General features: G+C 40.5%; 1 protein-coding gene and 1 non-coding gene across 5 annotated transcripts in view; both read left to right on the forward strand.

Annotated features, from left to right (window-relative positions):
• The window catches only part of mapkap1 (MAPK associated protein 1), a 282,802-nt gene that overhangs the window by 60,481 nt on the left and 201,896 nt on the right, over nt 1–20,425 (forward strand). The window lies entirely within an intron of this gene.
• On the forward strand, nt 12,136–12,334 carry LOC145358456 (U2 spliceosomal RNA). The gene has a single exon (XR_013889479.1). It is a non-coding gene; the product is annotated as a U2 spliceosomal RNA (small nuclear RNA).

Consider the following 20,425-nt stretch of genomic DNA (forward strand, 5'->3'; position numbering starts at 1 on the left):
GAACCTCGGGAGACACCGGAAATGCAGACTTATATGTTAACGTTTTTGTCTTTTTATTCCGCAGGTGGAGGTCCACCTTGTTCTCAAACGAGGGGCATGCACACGGTGGGTCGTGCGTGGGCTGCTCTTGGAGGTTCCGGGAGTGGCCTAGTACTTCGTGTCGGTGTGTGTGCTTGATCCTGGACCGGTAGACGGGCGCCGCAACAGCTCGGTGACTAGCACTGCTAGCTGTGCAGATACATGGATTTGGGCCTGTGTCTGTGGGAGTTTGCGCATTCTCCCTGTGGTTGCGTGGGTTTCCTCCGGGTGCTCCGGTTTCCTCCCACACCCCAAAGATGTGCTCTTAGGCTGATTGGTTTACCAAGTTGACACTATTCTCCCCTGAATCTGGCTAAGTTAGGGGTTCCATTCGTAGACACGCAGGGTAGAATAGGTGTAGGGTGATGCGGCGGCGCGGGCTTGTTGGGCCGAAGGGCCTGTTTCCCGTGCTGGGTTGTTCTTTGTTCTTTGTATAAGATAATGAAGGGGATGGATAGGGTAGAGGTAGAGAGATTCTTCCCGCTTAGAAAGGATAGCAGGACTAGAGGGCACAGACTCAAGATAAGGGGGGGGGGCAGTTTGGATCAGAGTTGAGGAGGAACTTGTGGAATTCTCTGCCCGTTGAAGTGGTGGAGGCTACCTCACTAAGTATATTTAAGTCACAGGTAGATAGGTTTTTGACAGACAAGGGAATTAATGGTTATGGGGAGAAAGCAGGAAAGTGGAACTGATCCACTTCAGATCAGCCATGATCTTATTGAATGGCAGGGCAGGCTCGTAGGGCTAGATGGCCTACTCCTGCTCCTATTTCTTGTGTTCTTATGTTCTAACTTCTTCACACAAAGGGTTGTGAATTTGTGGAATTCCCTGTCCAGTGAAACAGTTGAGACTACCTCATTGAATGTTTTTAAGGCAAGGATTGATAAATTTTTGAACAGTAACAGAATTAAGGGTTATGGTGAGCTGGCGGATAAGTGGAACTGAGTCCACAAAAAGATCAGCCACGGTCTCATTGAATGGCGGAGCAGGCTGAAGGGGCCAGATGGCCTACTCCTGCTCCTAGTTCTTATATTATGTTTTTAACGTACAATGGTGTTTGCAAATGAGTGCTGCAATTTTTAATGGCTAGAGAGAGCATTATTTCAATATTAGCAGATGATTTGGATTACAAATGTAGAAAATAGAAGAATAGTACTGGATTTCAGGAGGGCATAGATAAACTGACATATTGCAAAATTAATAATAAACTGATCGGCGTGATGAGTTTTGTTTTCCCTAGATTGCAGATGAAATTTAAAGCAAATAAGTGTGAAGTGATAGATTTTTTATAAGAAGAATGTGAAGGGAGTAGTGGCTTTGAATAGGTGAAGCAAGGGAGATTGCTATGACCTCAGCTTCTCACTAAGATCTAATGACATCTGTAGTGTGGTTTTATTCCTTGCCTGGTAACAGTCTAAATCTCGTGCCAAGTCAAGGCGACGTCTTGGCATGCAGCAGCATCGATGTCAGCGCACAGTGTGTGGCTAATCACATTGAAGAATTCAACACCATAAACCTGGAACTAAGTTCTGAATGCCTTGACTTTTTTTAATTTCAATTTTCTGATAGCTCTTATCATTAATATAGAAGTTCAAATAAAGATCAAAACAAGCTTTCAAGAAAAGGAAAATTATTGTTTTTGGAATCCATAGGCTTTTTATAATGGAGAAATGTAAAATTAGCTTTTCAGGGCCTGTGAGGAGTTTGCAGAAATATCAATATTAGTATGCTGTTCACAGAATCATAAAATTGTTACAGCACAGGAGGCCATTCAGCCCATTGTGTTACACCAGATCCCCAAAGAACATTATGACCTGATGCCTTTTTCCTATACCCTTGAGCATTGTGTCTATTCACATAAAGCCCACCATCTACAAATCAGGAGACTGGATGGATGCAGCTGTAATAGCACCAAAGTTCAACATTAACCAGGACAAAGCAGTCCACTTCCACTTCCCCACTACCAGTGCACTGAGGCTACTGCACTGTGTACGATCTACAGAATGCACCACAGTAACTAGCCAAGGCTTCTTTGACAGCAACCCCTGAATCTTGGAAGGATAGCTAGAATTAGATGCGCACATTGTCAATCCCAAATCACATACCATCCTGACTTGGACAGATAGCATCATTCCTTCATTGCAGCTGGAACTAAATCCCACAGCTCTTTATCCAATAGCACTAGTGGGTACCTTCACCACGTAAACTGCAGCAGTTTATGAAGTTAGTTCTTCAAAGCTTACTTGGAATGGGCCAAAAATGCTAATCTTGCAAAATGATGTTTATATTGCAGAATGAATAAGCTGATCAACCTGATTAATCCTTGTCTTTCTGAGAAAATTTTCTCTGTGACCAACATTTGCTCATAGATTAAATACTGTAGTAATTTTGATCAATTAAAAATAACCCCAACATCTGCAGTGCTTGCAAGAAAAAAATATCTATTGTGGAAACGCAAGAACATTGTTCAGCAATACAGAGGTATTTCAGATTTCCCTTAAAAACTTTGGTTATTTGGGCCAAAAGTTGAAAATCAGTGCTGAATGGGTGCCCTGTGAATAAGAAACACATTAGAAAGTGCGAGTTTAATATGCAGTTTTCAGGGTAACTGTCATAGGTATGTGCAGATAATGAATTTGCCAACTGCATGTTTACTACGAAAGGGTTTCGATTTTCCTGTAATAGTATCTGCAACCTGTACTTCCAAACCTCCACTCCAGGTGCAGAATGTGCTGGCAGGGAGAGAAATCAACGTGGAGGGATACCTCAGGGACTTTGAGAGGTTGCTTGGATTCTCCAATGTGGCATTTGAGACCTTGATGGAGGGGGAATAGAGGATTAGGAATGTGTTCTACCTGTAGGGAGGGAAAGAGCATTCTGAAGGGAGAGGGTGAACAGCCAGAGGTCATGGTACATATTGGTACGACTTAAGGAGGAGGAGTGATGAGGTATTCCAGCAGCAGTTTAGGAAGTTAGGTAGGAAGTTAAGCAGGACCTCTAGGATTGTGATGTCAGGATTACTCCTTTTGCCATGTCTCAGTGAAGCTAGAAATAGGAAGATGGTACAGCTCAACATGTGGCTACAACATATTGGTGTAGGAGGGAGGGTTTCAGATATCTGAACCATTAGGCTCCCTTCCAGGGCAGGTGGGGCCTGTACAAGAAGGACGGGTTGCATCTGAACTGGAAGGGCATAAATATTCAGGCTGAGAGTTTGCTAGTGTCACGTGGGAGGATTTAAACTAGTTTTGCAGTGGGGTGGGATCCAAAGCAAAGGTGAATTAACTGTAGGGGAACCAGAGAGTAGGGCCAGTAAGACTCAAAGTGCAGGCAGGGTGTGATTGCTAATCAAAGAGAATCTGGTAGACTGAAGTGTATTTGTTTCAATGCGAGAAGTGTAACAGGTAAGGCAGAAGAATTTAGAGCTTGGATTAGTACTTGGAACTATGATGTTGTTGCTATTACAGAGACTTGGTTAAGGGAAGGACAAGATTGGCAGCTTAACATTCTAGGGTACAGAGATTTCAGGCGGGATAGAGGGGGATGTAAAAGGGGTGGGGGAGTTGCACTACTGGTTAAGGAGAATATCACAGCTGTACTGTGGGGGGGAAAAACCTCAGAGGGCTTATACAGCAGGGCAATATGGGAAGAGCTCAGGAATAAGAAGGGTGTAGTCATAATGTTCAATGTTTACTACAGGCTGCCCAGCTGCCAGTGGGAGATAGAGGAACAGATATGTAGATAGATTTTGCCAAGGTGTTGTGGTGGGAGATTTTAACTTCTCTTATTTTGACTGGGACTCATTTAGTGCTAGGGACATGGATGGGGCAGAGTTTGTAAGGAGAATTGAGACGGACTTCTTGAAACAGTATGAAGCTAGCCCAACTAGAAAAGGGGCCACACTGGACCTGGTGTTGGGGAATGAGCCCAGCCAAGTGGTTGACGTTTCAATAGGGCAGCAGTTTGGGAACAGTGACCACAATTCAGTAAGCTTTAAGGAACTGATGGATAAAGATGAGTGTAGTCCTCAAGTTAACGTGCTAAATTGGGGGAAGGCTAATTACAATGATATTAGGTAGGAACTGAAGAATGTAGATTGGGGGCAGATGTTTGAGGGCAAATCAACATCTGGCATGTGGGAGGCTTTCAAGTGCAAGTTGATAGGCACATTCCTGCAAGAATGAAAAATAGGTATGGCAAGTTTTGGGAATGGATAGTAAGAGATTTTGTGAGCCTCGTCAAAGAGAAGAAGGAAACATTCCTCAAGGCTATGAGGCAGGGAACACACGAAGCAAGTGTGGAATATGAGGAAAGTAGAAAGAAACCAAAGCAAGGAGTCAGGAGGGTTAAAAGGAGTCACCAAGTGTCATTGGCCAGCAGGCTTAAGGAAAATCCCATATATATAGAGCAAGAGAGAGTTGGCCCACTCAAGAACAGGGGAGGGAATCTATGCATGAAGCCAGAGGAAATGGGCGTAATGTTAAATGAGTACTTTGTGTCAGTATTCACCAAAGAGAAGGACTTGGTGGATGATGAGTCTGGGAAACGGTGTGTATGTAGTTTGAGTCATGTTGAGATCAAAAAGGTGGTGGTATTGGCATTCTTTAGAAAACATTATGGTAGACATGTCCCCAGGACCTGATGGGATATACCCCAGAATACTGAGAGCAGCAAGGGAGGAAATTGTTGGAGCCTTGAAAGAAATCTTTGTATCCGCACTGGCTACAGGAGTGGTCCCAGAGGATTGGAGAATAGCCAGTGTTGTTCCTTTGTTGAAGAAGGGTAGCAAGAATAATCTAGGCAATTACACGCTGGTGAGCCTTATGTCACTGGTAGGGAAATTTATTGGAGAGGATTCTTCGAGGCAGGATTTACTCCCACTTGGAAAAAAATGGACGTATTAATGAGAGGCACCATGGTTTTGTGAAGGGGACGTCATGTCTTGCTAACTTGATCGAGTTTTTCGAGGAAGTGATGAAGATGATTGAGGGTCAGGCAGTGAATGTTGTCTGCATGGACTTCAGTAAGGTCTTTGACAAGGTCCCACATGGCAGATGGTGCAGAAGGTGAAGTTGCATGGGACCAGATGAGCTGGCAAAGTAGATACAGAACTGGCTCGGACATAGAGGACAGAGGGTAGCAGTGGAACGATACGTTTCTGAATGGAGGGCTGTGACAAGTGGCGTTCCTCAGGAATCAGTGCTGGGATCTTTGCTGCTCGTAATGTATATAAATGATTTGGAGGAAAATGTAACTAGTTTAATTTGTAGGTTTGCAGATGACGCAAAGGTTGGTAGAATTGCGGGTAGTGTTGAGAAGCATCAATGGATAGAGCAGGATAGAGATCGGTTGGAGACTTGGGCAAGGAGATGGCAGATGGAGTTTAATCCAGACAAATGTGAGACAGGGCATTTTGGAAGGCCTAATACAAGTGGAAATACAAGTAAATGACAGAACCCTTAAGAATGTTGATAAGCAGAGGGATCTGGGTGTTTGGGTACACAGGTCACTGAAAGTAGCAATATGCTGGCCTTCATTGGCTGGAGCATTGAGTTTAAAAACTGGCAAGTCATATTACAGCTTTGTAGAACCTTAGGCTGCACTTGGAATATAATGTTCAATTTTGGTGGCTGCACTACCAGAAGGATGTGGAGGCTTTGGAGAGGGTACAGAAAAGATTTACCAGGATGTTGCCTGGTATGGAGGGCATTAGCTATGAGGAGAGGTTGGAGAAACTTGGTTTGTTCATACTGGAACGACAGAGGTTGAGGGGCGACCTGATAGAAGTCCTCAAGATTATGAGGGGCGTGGACAGAGTGAATCCTGGGAAAAAGCAGCTTTTTCCCAGGATAGAAAGTCAGTTACTAGGGGGCATAGATTTCAGATGCAATGGGCGAAGTTTAAAGGAGATGTTTGAGGCAAGTTTTCTTACGCAGAATAAAGTGGGTGCCTGGAACTCACTGCCAGGGGAGGTAGTGGAAACAGATACAATAGTGACTTTTAAGAGGCATCATGACAAATACGTGAATAGGATGGGAATAAAGGGATATGATCTGCGGAAGGGTAGGGGGTTTTAGTTCAGTTGAACACATGGTCAATGCAGGCTTGGAGGGCTGAAGGGCCTGTTCCTGTGCTGTAATGTTCTTTGAGTCTACTTCTCCCTATTTGTCCATTCTCTGTTCCAGCAGCTAGTAGTAAAGGGAGATTCCAAACCAGATTGTGGAGTATTTAACTAGACACATTTATTTCCTAACACTTGGTTTATTTACAGAATGCAGCAGGACATGTCTGTTTCCTATCTATTAACTGACAGTGTCCCAACATCCTTTGTTTTGAATATTTAATAAATGAATTGACAGCCCTTTAAAGAGCAAACAATCCAATTTTATACTCTCTTGAGTATGGCAATAAAACAAATGAACAAAACTATTGACCAGCCTTTTAAAGGGGCATTCTAAAACAAAAATACAATAAACATTTAAATTAAAATATATTCAAGATATTTAATCAATATCCTCCACTTGCTTATCATTAACCTTCACAATACAATTAATATTAACAGCTAATACTACTCTTCTACAAACCAAGTGATGGTGAATGATCAAGCATCCCTCCTCTCCTGCTGACTGCTGTAAGCTAGTCCAGCATTCTTTCTATTTAGTTGAAGTCTTCAGAAAATTTCAAGAATATATGTTGACATAGTGTTGCTAAAATCTTGACAAAATGTCCCAGATGGTATTTTGATTACATTTTAGAAGTTTTTTTTAGAACCCCAGCTGCAATTGAACATCAAAAAATGACATTTTAAATAGTGCTCGCAATCCTCAACAAGGCCTGGTTTACTCCCAATCAGCTGGTCACTGCGGTAGGTCAAACATGAGGCACCAAATGACCTACTGCCTCTTTAAAGAGCACGAGCAGCAATTTAATTGTCAATTTGCCCCTTAATGATCCTCTGGGCAGCTGCTCCCTGTGTGCACTGAACTCCTCCACCAAGGTGGTGTTTTGTGCTGAACCAGCACTGCAGCTCAAGGCCCAATCTTGGCCACTTGAGGTTTTTTAAGTGCATCAAATATCCAGGAAAAATTGTCCCCAAAATTTCAGAGGATCACATTCCAGCGTGCACTATGTTTGTGTAATTGTTTTAAAAAAATTAATTTTGATTTTTATTTGCTTAGAATCTCAACATGGTTTAATGAGTATATGAATATTTCTTATGAGCACACAATTTATGTGTAAAACATTCAGGGATCTTGTTCCACGTTTTGGCTTTCAAAGTTTGGGTTGCTGAAGAGAATTTGAATTGTCACACGTGATGGGCTAGATGTTACAGATCTGATACAGATGATGAAAGAAATAAAAGTACTGAATTAAGAGTGTTGCATTGCATGAGAAATGTATAAAATATCTAGTTTTAAGTGCTATTTTCCATATTGTGTGATATCCGATAGATCAATTCTTTGGACCACTATATCACTGAAATCTAATGTTGTATGTGGGAGGTGTACGCATATGCCAGAATCCTTGGTTGTTTACTAAGTCATGCAGTTTTTATTCTGGAGTTATACATATGTATCTGCCTCAGCCTCCAGCTGCTTTTTGATGAAATGCTGTGGTGATACACACGGTTTAGTTACGCTGAAAAGTGTAATGAGGCAATTATCGTTCTGTTCATAAGAAAGTCAAATTATGGCAGTAAATAGTTTTTTTTTGCAGAAGGTCTCATTTGTGGGCCTCAGTGTATTCATAAATAACCCAGAGTGGAAGTGTGAGAAGAGCATTTGAAAGATAGTTACAACCAAATATGTTTGACAAACAGGAATTATAGAAGGTTGCTATTTTCCATTAAGTACCAGAATAGGGATTTGGCAGCTTGCTTTTTGACAGGCATCTGTGGAAGAGGAATTATGCTAGTTCATGCAGGTTAACTTGTGACTTTATGATGAAGCAGTGAAAAGAAAATGGGGGGAGGGGAATAATTCCGTAAGTGCTAATTGCTTTAGTGTTAAGTTTTGCAAGTGTTGATGGAACTAGCTCTTTTAGATTTGGTTTAGAACATATGGGAGATATTTCACATTACACAGCCCACAGTGAAAATTAAGGTAAATGTAGTAGCAATTAACATTTGCTAGTTGATCGTTTTAGTAGCTTTTTGGAATAATGGTATCCTAACAAAATCCTGTTTGCATTCAACTTTTGTGAGACTAAGAATTTCAGTTGTGTTTGTTTTGTAACATTAAGGATAGTTTAAAATGCAATGTTGAAATGAATACCAAAATCATTGATCATCTGGTTCAGAAAAATTATAACATTCAAACCATTAGAATTGAGCAGACCATGAGACATTCCAGGATATAACACCTATGGAAGCAGAGCTATCAAAGATAACGCAAAACAGTTCATTCTCATTTAATGTTGTCATTTTGTGTTGTTTCAGTTTGTCAGTTAATGGGGTCTATATTCTCACTTAACGTAGCATGTTTCGTGTTAAAGCCATTTTGCGCTGACCTGATGTAGGGCTGTGTGACCCAATCGCTATTTTGGAGTGAAACAAAACCAGAAAATGCTGGAAAATCTCAGAGGCCAGACAGCGTCTACGGAGAGAAAAGAGTTAACATTTCAAGTGTGGATGACCCTTCATCAGACGTATCTGACAAAGGACGAGATAGACTTGAAATGGTAGCCTCGTTCTCTCCGCAGATGCTGTCAGACCTGCTAAAATTTCCAGAATTTTCTGTTCTTGGTTCAGATTCCATCATCCACAATATTTTGTTTTTACAATTTTTGAAGTGAACTTCCCTTCTCCCTCACTGTCTCTTGCTGCCGAGCATTGCTTCTCCTGCCCCTCATCTCCAGAACCCTTGCTCACAGTGAGGGCTCAGAATAGGGAGGTTGATTGCAAAGAAGGATTGACAAGGAGGTGAGTTGGAGCATCAGAGGCTGCAAGCTAGAGGGTTGGTAGCAGGAGAGTGGGTTAGGGAGAGGGAGAAGCCATAAGTCAGAGTTGGTGAGAGGAAGAGACTGCCATGACCAGGAGGGTCAGAGTATAGATTGTGTGATGAGTGGGTGGTTTGGGAAGGAAATAAGATCAGCAGCGAGTGGGAGTTAAATAGGAAATTATTATAATTCTGATTTTCATTTAGCAATATAGGAATTTTGTATTTCAATTTATGGAGTATAATGTTTGGTTAGCACATTGAACTAAACAGGTGCTAGAAAGTGGCAACTAGGGGAATTTCACAATAACTTCATTGCAGTGTTAATGTAAGCCTTACTTGTGACTTTAACTTTTAATTTTTTTCTGCTGAGGAAGCTCCGACAAAACCTAACTGCATTTTGGTTTTAATGGAAAAATGTGATGTTATTAGAGTCGTTTCATTTAAAGTTGTCATTTTCAGGAATGCAGTTCTAACTTTAATAAAATGTTGTTTAGAGAGTAAATTGTGTGCATGCGTGTGTAAAATACTGCAGATGCTGGACTCTGGAATGGCAGAAAATACTTTCAATACTCTGCTGATTATAATGAGCATTTTCTGTTTATATTTGACATAACCTGAAAAGGGTAAGTGCATTTGTGCGATAGTGAGTAACTTGGTTGTGTTTTCAGCATCTATTGTGCTATATGATTACTGTGTTTCCAAATATGCTAAATGATTCTATTTGGTGAGATACAATGTACAACATTCTATACTTCTGTAACAAGCGATCTGTACCTCTTAACAACCTATTAAAATGAGACTCCAATAAATTGACTGCTTTCTTGAAATCCATTCCTCTGCACTAATGCTTCTAATGAGTGCAGAATCTTTTGTAGGAGATTGAAAAAGTAAAAAAAATGTTTCCACTGGTTGATGAATCAATAACAGAAGAGGCATAAATTTGGGATTCATAAAAGGTGCGGAGGTTGGTTGTAAGATACTTTATGCAAAAGTTTATTTGAGATTGAATCCATTTGGCTATTGATGCACGTCAGTCATGGCATTCAATGTGAAACTAGTTAAACATTTGAAAATAAGAACTGAAAGATAACAGGAAAAAGAGCTGGAAAATGTGATTAGGTTTCACTGATGTGAAGCTAATTATTTACATAGTCATAATGAGAAAATTACAAACATGTACACGTTGCCCTGTCCTGTTCACAAATCTTGTCACCCCGTTCCCATGTTCAGCTCTTTTCTGTTGTAAAGTGGTACCTGATATGTCCTACATAATTCTCCCAATTTTTATATTTTAAGTACTTTGCAGTTTCCTGCTGCCTTGTAGCATGCCAATTTGGAACATAGAAGTTATTTCTTCTGGCAAATACAGTGTCTTCCATCATGATGTAACTTATCATTGTAGTACATGCGATTTGGAAACTCATGCTGAATCAGTTCGTGGAATTGTATGCCTGCATTATTTAAGTGCACATTTAGCAGTTCATTGCAGGTGGCTATTCTGATTAGACTATAAAATTTGCGAGAAAATTGATCTTCACCGCCCGGGGGTCAAGCCATTTGTGCTTAGGAGAGCTGCTAACGTTGCCAAACCCACACGTCAGCAGTCAACAATACTCAAATATAACAGCACCTTTTGTTAAACGCATCCCTGGAAGGTGGCTGCTGGAAAGGATCAAATGAAGTCGGTTTAAAACCCCTTGATGCTATGAGTAGCAGAACTGGTTGGCCTTCCATCTGTTCTGAATTGTGTTTTTTAAACTTAAATTAGCACTTTGCTGTTGGAAGGTTTATTGAATTTATCCTGAGAGGGTTTTCCTTTGTTGAGAGCCTAAGTGTATTGGGCCTATGCTCTAGAGTTTAGAAAAATGAGGTAATTTCATTGAAGCATACAAGATTCTGAAGGGACTTGACAAATAAACACAGATTGTTTCCCTTGGCTAGGGCTGAGATTTAGGTCTGAGATGAGGAGTAATGTCTTCACTCAGTTGTGAATTTTGGGCATTCTTGAGCCTAGAATATTGTGGATGCCCATGATGGAGTATATTCAATGCTGGAATACGTATTTGTTCTCTCATGGAATTAAGAGTTTTGGGAGCAGATGAGAAAGTGGAGTTCTGACAGAAGATCAGCCATTATCGTGTTGAATTGGCAAAGCAACCTGAAGGGGATAAGTGGTCTATTCATGCTCCTATTGCTTGTGTTTTTTTAATGAGAGTCAAAAATGTGCCAGCATCTTTCTGACCATCCACACAAGTTGATTGGTTTCCATGGCTTTGAAATTTACTAAAACAAAACTAATTTCCAAGCATCAATGATGAAATATAAACTTTATAGAACATCAAATTCTACTGGTGACCAATGGTGCCGGGCTTTGTAGATAGCACTTACTCTTCCACCAGTCTTCCTGTAAGATTCTGGGTCCAGGATAAAGGGGTGCAGATGGTGTTAATGACTGGGGCCCATGCCTCAAGGGCAGCCCAGGCTTGTTGGCCAATTAAAAACAGAAAATACTGTAATAGCTCAGCAGGTCTGGCAGCATCTGTGGAGAAACAATTAACGTTTTGAGTCCATGTGACTTCAGAACTAAAGAGTGGGAGAAATGTGATGGATTATATGCTGTATAATTTTTTGAAGATGTAATATTTATTAGTTATATATTAACATTACAGGACATACATTTCTCCCTCTTTAGTTTTGAAGAGAAATAACCATTGGCCGAGCAGAACACACCTGATTCCTCAGTCCCTCTTGCCTCGTAGGGATTCACATGCGGAATGTTCTGTTGGAGATTTTTTTCTTTTCATACCTGGAGTAAGGTGAAACCCTGTTGCCTCACTTCTACCCCCAGAAAGCCCTTCCCAACCTCCTCCCACTTCTTGGTGTGTGACCCTGGGCACACTCTGTCCTGGCGTATTGCCTACATACTCCCAACAGTCTCTAGCTCTGCTTCTGAAGCAAAAAAAAGGTTTGTTTTGTTAGCTCTGCTGCTTGGAACTACTTAATGGTCATTTTTATTAATTATTTTTTAAAAAGTTGTATTGCTTTGAATTCTTTTTGCATACAAGTTATTTATGCTTCGTATCTTAATTTTTTAAAAAGATCATGTTTCATGTTACATATCGCTTCTCGGCCTTTTGGCTAAGGTCAAGTGTAGTGTTGACATGCTGCACTTGGTTGAAGTCATTAGGTTACATTTTAGCTTTATTTGAAGCAATTTTTAAAAGCAGCATCTCAGCCTTTTGGCTAAGATGCAAATGAGATCAAGCCTTGGAGGAGGTGCTATGCCTACTCCAATCAGCTTGCATCATGTAGATCAAGTCCAAGACAGGAAGTGAGAGCCCTGTCTTGTCAGCTTGGATTGGGAATGTCTCAACTTGTTGAGAGTCTGAATTGGACTTGATTGAATTGGAATAAAAAAACCAAAAAAAAACGAGGAACAGGAGGAGGCAATTCAACCCTCATGCCTGCTTCGCCATTCCATACATTCATGGCTACCTTTGTCTTGGCCTCAACTCACTTTCCTACCCTTTCTCCATAATTCTGCAACCATTACCAATTGAAGATCTGTCTGTGTCAAATGTCCCAGCATCTACCGCTGTCTGAGGTAGTGAATTCCACAGACTCACGACTGTTGAGAAAAGTAATTTCTCCTCATTTTTTGTTTTAGATCTGTTACCCTTATCTTAAAACTATGACCTCTCATTCTAGATTGTTTCCTCTTGTGAGGCATCCTCTCGGTCTACTTTGTCATTCCATTTTAGTGTTTTGCGTTCCTCAAATAGGCCTCCTCTCATTGGAGAGTATAGGCCTAAACTTCTTGATCTCTCTTTGTAAGATAATCTCCTCAATCTTGTGAACCTCTCTGAACTGCCTGCAATGCAACTACATCCCTCCTCAAGTTAGAGAACCAAAATGGTGCACAAATCTACAGGTGCAGTCTCCCTAGTGCCTTGACCAGTTGCAGCAGCACTTCTCTACTTTTGTCCCCTCTTCCTTTAACAGTAAATACCAAAATTCCATTTGTCTTCCTCCCTGTATCTGCATACTAGTTTTCTATGATTCATGCACAAGGACACCCAGATCACTCTACACTGAAGCAGAGGCCATTTGGATAATAAATTGCCATTATATTTTTCCAACCAAATGGGTAATCTTATACTTCCACTTTAAACTCCATTTGCCAAATTTTGGTCCACTCACCTAACTTATCCATATCCATTTATAAATTGCTTACTTCTTTATTGCAATTTGCTTTCTGCTTTATTTTGGTGCAAATTTGGCTACAGTACCTTCTATCCCTGCATCCAGGTCATTAGTATAGATTGTAAATAGTTAGGGCCTGAGGACCAAATGTTGTGGCATCCCAAGAGTTACATTTTTGCCAACCAGAAGAAGATTCATTTATCACAAGTCTGTTTTTTGTCGGTTATAATTTGTCGATTAGCCAGCCCTCTATCCAAGCTAATAAATTACCCCTAACTGTACTTGTGTATTAATTTTTTGGCATCTTATCAAATGCCTTCTGAAAGTCCAGATATACTATATCTACAAGATCCCTATTGTTGCAAAGTTGAGTAGAATATTAGAATTTGGTGCTTGTAAGATTAATTTTAAAAAATTGAAAAATGCTGGGGAAAAAAGCATTGCATGATCCCTTTAAAAGGTAGGGTTTTTGTCTGTGCTTAGAAAGTTTAAAAAAAGGTGCAATGCATGCAGTACACACACTGCAACATTGTATGGAGAGGCCAAACTCTAGTCTTGCCAAGACAACAGGCTGTTTTTGAATGTTGCCCAAGCAATTTGAATCAGCCTATTAGATTTCATCTTTTGGTTACCTGAGAACCAATCCTATTGTGGGGACGTTGGTGTAGCATTAGGGGTATAAGAGACAGCTCTCAGCTCCAGAGAGAGACAGCAACTGGTCTCTATCACAGCTCATTTATGTCTTAAAAGAAAGCCTTATCTCAAACGTGAAGACAGCAAAAGAAGATAGATTTTCCAGACAGAAGATAGAAGATTCTGGGAGACAACAAACCTAGTTGAAATATTGAGAGTGAATAAAAGTTAATAAGTGGGAATTGTATTTATCTAAACAGATTCTGTTAGAATAGTGTTTTATTTTGTTTGCTAATAGCTTAGTTAACCTGTTCACTGTTAGTTAAATAAATAGTGTGATTTGTTGATTTGAAAACGAGGGTCTCAGGTTGTTACTTTGATTTTACCATTAAAAGTTGCTAAAGAGTGGATCATGCCATTTTCCACACATTTTAGCAGATAATAAAGCGAGGTAATCCTCTTTGAGTGATTAGGTGTTAGCACTCAGAGGGGATCGACCTCCCCTTTTAAAACACTATTATCTACTTGTTACGTCTTTGAAGAATTCTAGCAAATTAGTCAAACACAATTTACCCTTCACAAAACCAGGCCGACTCTGATTGTGTTTTGACTTTCCAAATGTCCTGTTATTACTTCATTGGATAACAATGAATTCTAAATATTTCTCAACAACAGATGTTAAATTAACTGGTCTATAGTTCCTTACTTTCTGCTTCCTTCCCTTTTTGAATAGAGGAGTTATATTAGCATTTTTCCAATCCACTGGAACCTTTCCCCCATCCAGGGAATTTTGGAATATGATAACCAATGGATCCAATATCCCCATTGCTACTTCCTTCAAGACCCTAGTGTATAGGCTATCAGGCTGAGGGGACTTGTCTGCTTTTAATGCCAACACTTTTTTCTTATTAATAATTGTTCTAAGTTCCTTCCTTCTTATTCCCACTACATTATCTGTTACTACTGGGATCGTACTGTTGTGCTCCACTTTGGAAACTGATTGTGCCTCCACCATTCCTGTTTTCCCCATTATTCATTTCCCAGTCTCATCCTTCAAGGGTCCAGTATTCATTTTAGCTACTCTCTTTCCTTTTATATACTTAAAGGATAGCAAAAGCTACTTTGTTTTGTGCTAGTTTCTTTAAAAATCTGCTTTTGCTCTTTTTATTACTATTTTAGTAACCCTTTGTTGATCATAGAATCAGAGTCCCTACAGTGCAGAAAGGCCAGTTGATCCATCAATTCGACAACGACTGTCTGAAACAGCATGCTGCCCAGACCCTCCGCTCTACCCTATCCCCATAATTCTGCGCGTTTAACGGATTAATCCACCTAATCTACACATCTTTGGACTGTGAGTGGAGCACCCGGAGGAAACTCGTGCAGGCAGATATAGGGAAAGTGCAAACGCCACATGAACAGGCAGTCACCCAAGGTCAAAGTTGAACCCGTGGCTCTACTGTTGTGAGGTAGCAGTGTTAGCCACGGTGCCAGCATTCTGGTTTAAAAATTTCCCAATCTCCTAGCCTGCCACTGGTCTTTGCAATATGATATGCCTTACTTTTTGTCTTTGTTGTCTTTTAACTTTCTTGCTTAGCCATGGATGTTTCTTTCCCTTCTTATCTTTCTTCCTTTCCAGAATATATTAGTTGCGAGGAATTGAGAATCTCCTTAAACATCTGCCACTGTTTATCAACTATCCTATCTTTTAATCTTCCTCTCCCTGTCCACTAGGGCCAAATCTGTCCTCATGCCTATGTAATTACCTTTGTTTAACTCCAGAATAAAAGAGCAAAGAACAGTACAGCACAGGAACAGGACCTTTGCCCCTCCAAGCCTGTGCCGATCACATTGTTATATCTAGACCAACCACTTATATCCGCCATTTCCCGTCTGTTCAGGTGTCTATCCAGATAAGTTTTAAATGTTTCTAATGTAACTGTATCAACCACCTCACTTGGCCGTGCATTCCAGGCCTTCACCACCCTCTGTGTAAAAAAAACCTTCCCCTGCGCATCTCCATTGAATGTTTCCCTCCTTATTTTGAACTTGTGTTCCCTTGTAATTGTCATTTCTGCCCTGGGGAAAAACTTCCAACTGTTCACCCTATCCCTACCCCCCATAATTTTATAAACTTCTATCAAGATGCCCCTTGGCCTCCGTCTTTCCAGGGAGAACAATCCCAGTTTATTCGATCTCTCGTAGCTAATATCCTCCATACCAGGGCAACATCCTGATAAACCTTTTCTGCATTCTCGTCAAAGTCTCCATGTCCTTCTGGTAATGTGGTGACCAGAATTAGGCATAGTATTCCAAATGTAGCCTAACCACTGTTTTATATAACTAACATAATTTGCCAACTTTTGTACCCGATGCCCTGTCCAGTGAAGGCAAGCATGCAAATACGGTTTCTTCACCACCTTTTCCACCTGTGCTGCTGCTTTTAAGGATCTGTGGACCTGTATTCCCAGACGGTTCTGTCATTTATTTTATAGCTCTGATCCGAATTGGATCTACTGAAATGCGTCACCTCACAGTTGTACAGATTAAATTCTATTTGCCATTTCTCTGCCCAATTTTCCACGCCATGTATATCCTGCTGTATTCTCTGACAGTCTTTAATACTATTCTGGGACTCCAGTTTCTCTCCCTCAAACTGAATTTGAAATTTTAGCATGCTATAATCGCTCTTCCCTAGAAAGTCATTACCTATAAGATCAATAATTAATTTCTCCTTCTCATACAACGACAAACCCAGACCTACTGTCTGGTTCGTTTCACAATGTATTGCTCCAAGAAGCAGTCCTTAATATGTGAGCTCTCCCTTGGGGTTACCCATGCCAATTTGATTAATCCAGTCTACATGCATATTAAAATCACTCATCATGGATGGCACAGTGCACAGTGATTAAGACTGTGTCTCGTAGTGCCAGAGAGCCAGGTTTAATTCAACCCTTGGTTGACCCTGTGCAGAGTTTGCACATTTTCCTCGTGCCTGTGTGGGTTTCCTCCAGGTGCTCTGGTTCTCTCCCACAGTCCAAAGATGTGCAGATTGGGTGATTGGCCAAACTAAATTGTCCCTTCGTGCCCCAAGATGTGTCAGTTAGGGGAATTTGTGAGATAAATGCATGGACTTATGGGGTAGGGTGGGGATGGGATGCTGTGTCAGAGTCGGTGCAGACTCATTGGGCTACATCGCCTCCTTCTGCACTGTACGGATTCTATGATTATTGCCTTTCTTACAAACCCCCAATATTTCCTCATTTATGCTCTGCCCATTGCAGAACTGCTCTTTGGGTATCAATATAGAACTTGCACCAGTGACTTTCCTTATTTATTTCTTATTTTTATCTATTCTACTGTTTTCTACTGAGTCAATGTCTTGATCTCCAGTGCCGATATAATTTCTCACCACAGTACTGATCGCTCCCTTCTCTAACAAAGCTACACCACTCCCTTTTCATTTCTATCTATTCTTCTGAAATACTGAGTATCCTTAGATATTCTATTTTAAAACCTAGTTTCGCTGCAACTGTATCTCCGTAATTGCCACCAAATCATACCCATTTCCTCTTTTGTGCTATTAAACCAATTAATGTTGTGTCGGACAAAATTTTGGGCAGCTGTTTCTTGGTCCCTTTCTGAAGGGGAATAACAGACTTTCACGAAATCTGATTTTTTTATTTGGAGGGCTGGCAAACGAATTATTTTTGCTTCAGTGGAAATGGGAAGTATTGTAGATCTCAGCACAACTGGCAGCGTCTGTGAAGAGAGAAACAAAGATCAGTGATACTTCATCAGAACTAGCTCAGATTGTGAAGCTGAAGCATTGACTCTGTTTCTGTCTGCATAGATGCTGCCTAGTCTGCTGAGTATTTCCAGCATTTCTGTTTATATTTCAGATTCCCTGCGTCTACAATCATTTGCTCCTCTATTACATGCTTCATACGGGGCATTTGTAAAAGTGCTTAGTTTCAGTTTAAATGAGAAATATTTATCACTCAATCCCAAGTATGAATTTTCTGTTAAGAAAGCATACCTGTGTGGATAAAAATAGCGTGTTATTGCAGGTGAATCAGTTGGTGCTAATTTACCAGAAGGTTTTGCCATTTTTAAACTTGGAAGTGAAGCCAGGAGTCATGTGCCAACAAAATATATTGCTGTTTGTTCAAGATATTCTCATTTATACATGGGATTGTTGGTTAGAGTGTTTGTGAAGTTGAAGCCTTTTGGGCATTGTTGTCCAGATGCTGTGAAGGAGCAGGTTCAAAAGGCTGAGCTGGATACATATTATGAACGACCAAGTTGTGTGTAATTGTGTGACAAAACCGCGGTTGTAAAGTGCATCATACTGAAACCTTAGCTCTTGGTGAGCCTTATAAATAGGGACAAGGAATGTAAAACGGTTCAAACCCCCCCCCCCCCCCCCCCCCCCCCCCCAAATTGTGACAATGATTTCCAATTCTGGGTTCCTGAAGGATGAGAGGATGAGGCTGAAATTGGTGATAGAAAGGGACCGGGAAACATGCGAAGCACCACAGCCCATGATTTCTTTCCCTGGCTAATTAGGTTTGTTTTCTTGAACAGAGGTCAAAAGTGATATTACTTAGATTTATATAATGCCTTTTCCTACCTTGGGACATCAAAAACACTTTACATTTCAGAAGCATCTCATTGGCTGTAGTTACTGTTGTGATAGTGAATAACCAATTTGAGAAAAGTAAGGACTCACTAACAGCAGTGGGGTCACATGTTTTAGTGATGATTGAGGAATAACTGTTGGTAATGGCAGTGAAAGCACTCCTCTACATCTCAAAATAGTTCCACAGGATCTTTTTATGTCCAGCTGAGAGGGCAGTTGGACCTTTTATTTGACATCCCATCTGAAAAATGGATCCTCTGACCATGCAGCACTCCCTCAGTACGGACAATCAGGATTTTAATGTCAAATCTCTGGAATGTGATTTAAACCAGCAACCTTCTTTCTTAGGGATGAGAGGGCTACCACTGAGCCAAGGCTTGCACTTATTATGTTGATCTGCAAGCTAATGAGCTGAATGCTTATAACTTAATAGTATTTGTAATCCGAACAGAGAAGAGGTGGGTGGGCAACATCATCTTCAATCTTTCTTGACAAAATTATTGACTTGGCCTCTCACTGTAGAAAATAACATGCCACTTATCATCTGCCTGCCATCCAGTACTGTGTAATACTGGTTGACAAGGACAGTTGAAATAGATGAGACATGCAGCAGCTGGTCTGTCAGGGTTTTGAGAACATCAGCAGTTACAGAATTGTGACCAGTGGCATTTCTGAACTGAAGGTTTTGAAAAGTTCCTTTGCGCTCTTATATGTATCACATATAGTCTTTCAATTTAACACTGGACTCAGACATGCAGTTGCCTTAATGTCTCCATATATTCCCCAAACATTGCAGGATAATATTCCCCTCTAACTTTCTATTGACTTCATTATTTCAAGTGAGTGTATGTGCTAAGTTTACCTACAATTTTCATGCTGCCGGTGAATGATCCGAACTGATTAATTTAAAAACTGATTATTAGAGCTTTCTAGTAGATGAAGTGATTGAAGAATGTACTCTTGAATTGGAAGTCTGAGTATTCTCAATACTGGCCAGTGGTGCTTATCTATTGGTGTTACTTTGAGTATTGGAACCGGAAAGGAGCGGAATTAATTATTTTGGTTCCCTGGGCGGGGAGACACAAATAAAACTGTACCTAGAAGAAATGTGAAAGCTTTCATTTTGGAAAATATCTTTGATTTTGGAATGATCGGCATAGAAATCTCTGGATGCGTTTTGAGGATACTGAAAAATGGTTTTGTAACCATCTGTCAAAATCCTTAACTCCCCTTCATAAATAGGTCACTACTGCAGGGAGTATTTCCTGGCAGGTGGAGGCAAGCTATAACGATAGCTCTTATGAGGTCTGTTGACAAATCATATACAGGCAATCCTAGACTTATTTTAGTCATCCTTCTGGTCCAAAAGATTCTGGGACAGGTGGCACGAGATTAATTTGTTGAATATGAAGTGGCATTTGGGGTTCTGTAAATATCACGAATGAAAAAGCTCATCATATTCAATACTTTGAAATACAATTAACCTATGATCAATATTTCTTCATGTAGAAGAAGGGCATGCTTCGTAACTTGTAATTTCTTTTGAGAAATGCCATTTGCCAGTTGAACTTGATCTTAGCCAGTCAATCTCAGCAATCTTTAAGTCTTCCACATTAGGCAAGTGATTCAGAACCAACTTCTATTGCACATTGCTAGAGGTTAAATTTTTTTTTAATCATCTGTTTTAATTCTCTTCTTTGCCACTTGGAGCATTACTTATGGCTTTAGTATTCCTTGACCCACCATATGTGTAAAAAGAAAAAAGGACTCTCGTTCATTCACACAGATGGATGACATGATGGTTGTGTTGCAAGCTGGTCCTGACAGATAAATTGCCAGTATCTGCTTTGTTTTCAGCCACATTTTAACCTTGATGGTTCAGGTCTACGTTGTTTCAGGTAGTGGGTCCCTGTTTATGGTGCAATTGAAA

This window comes from Carcharhinus amblyrhynchos, chromosome 25 (genome assembly GCF_965287045.1).
Source record: "Carcharhinus amblyrhynchos chromosome 25, sCarAmb.v2.hapA, whole genome shotgun sequence".
Lineage (NCBI taxonomy): Eukaryota > Metazoa > Chordata > Chondrichthyes > Carcharhiniformes > Carcharhinidae > Carcharhinus > Carcharhinus amblyrhynchos.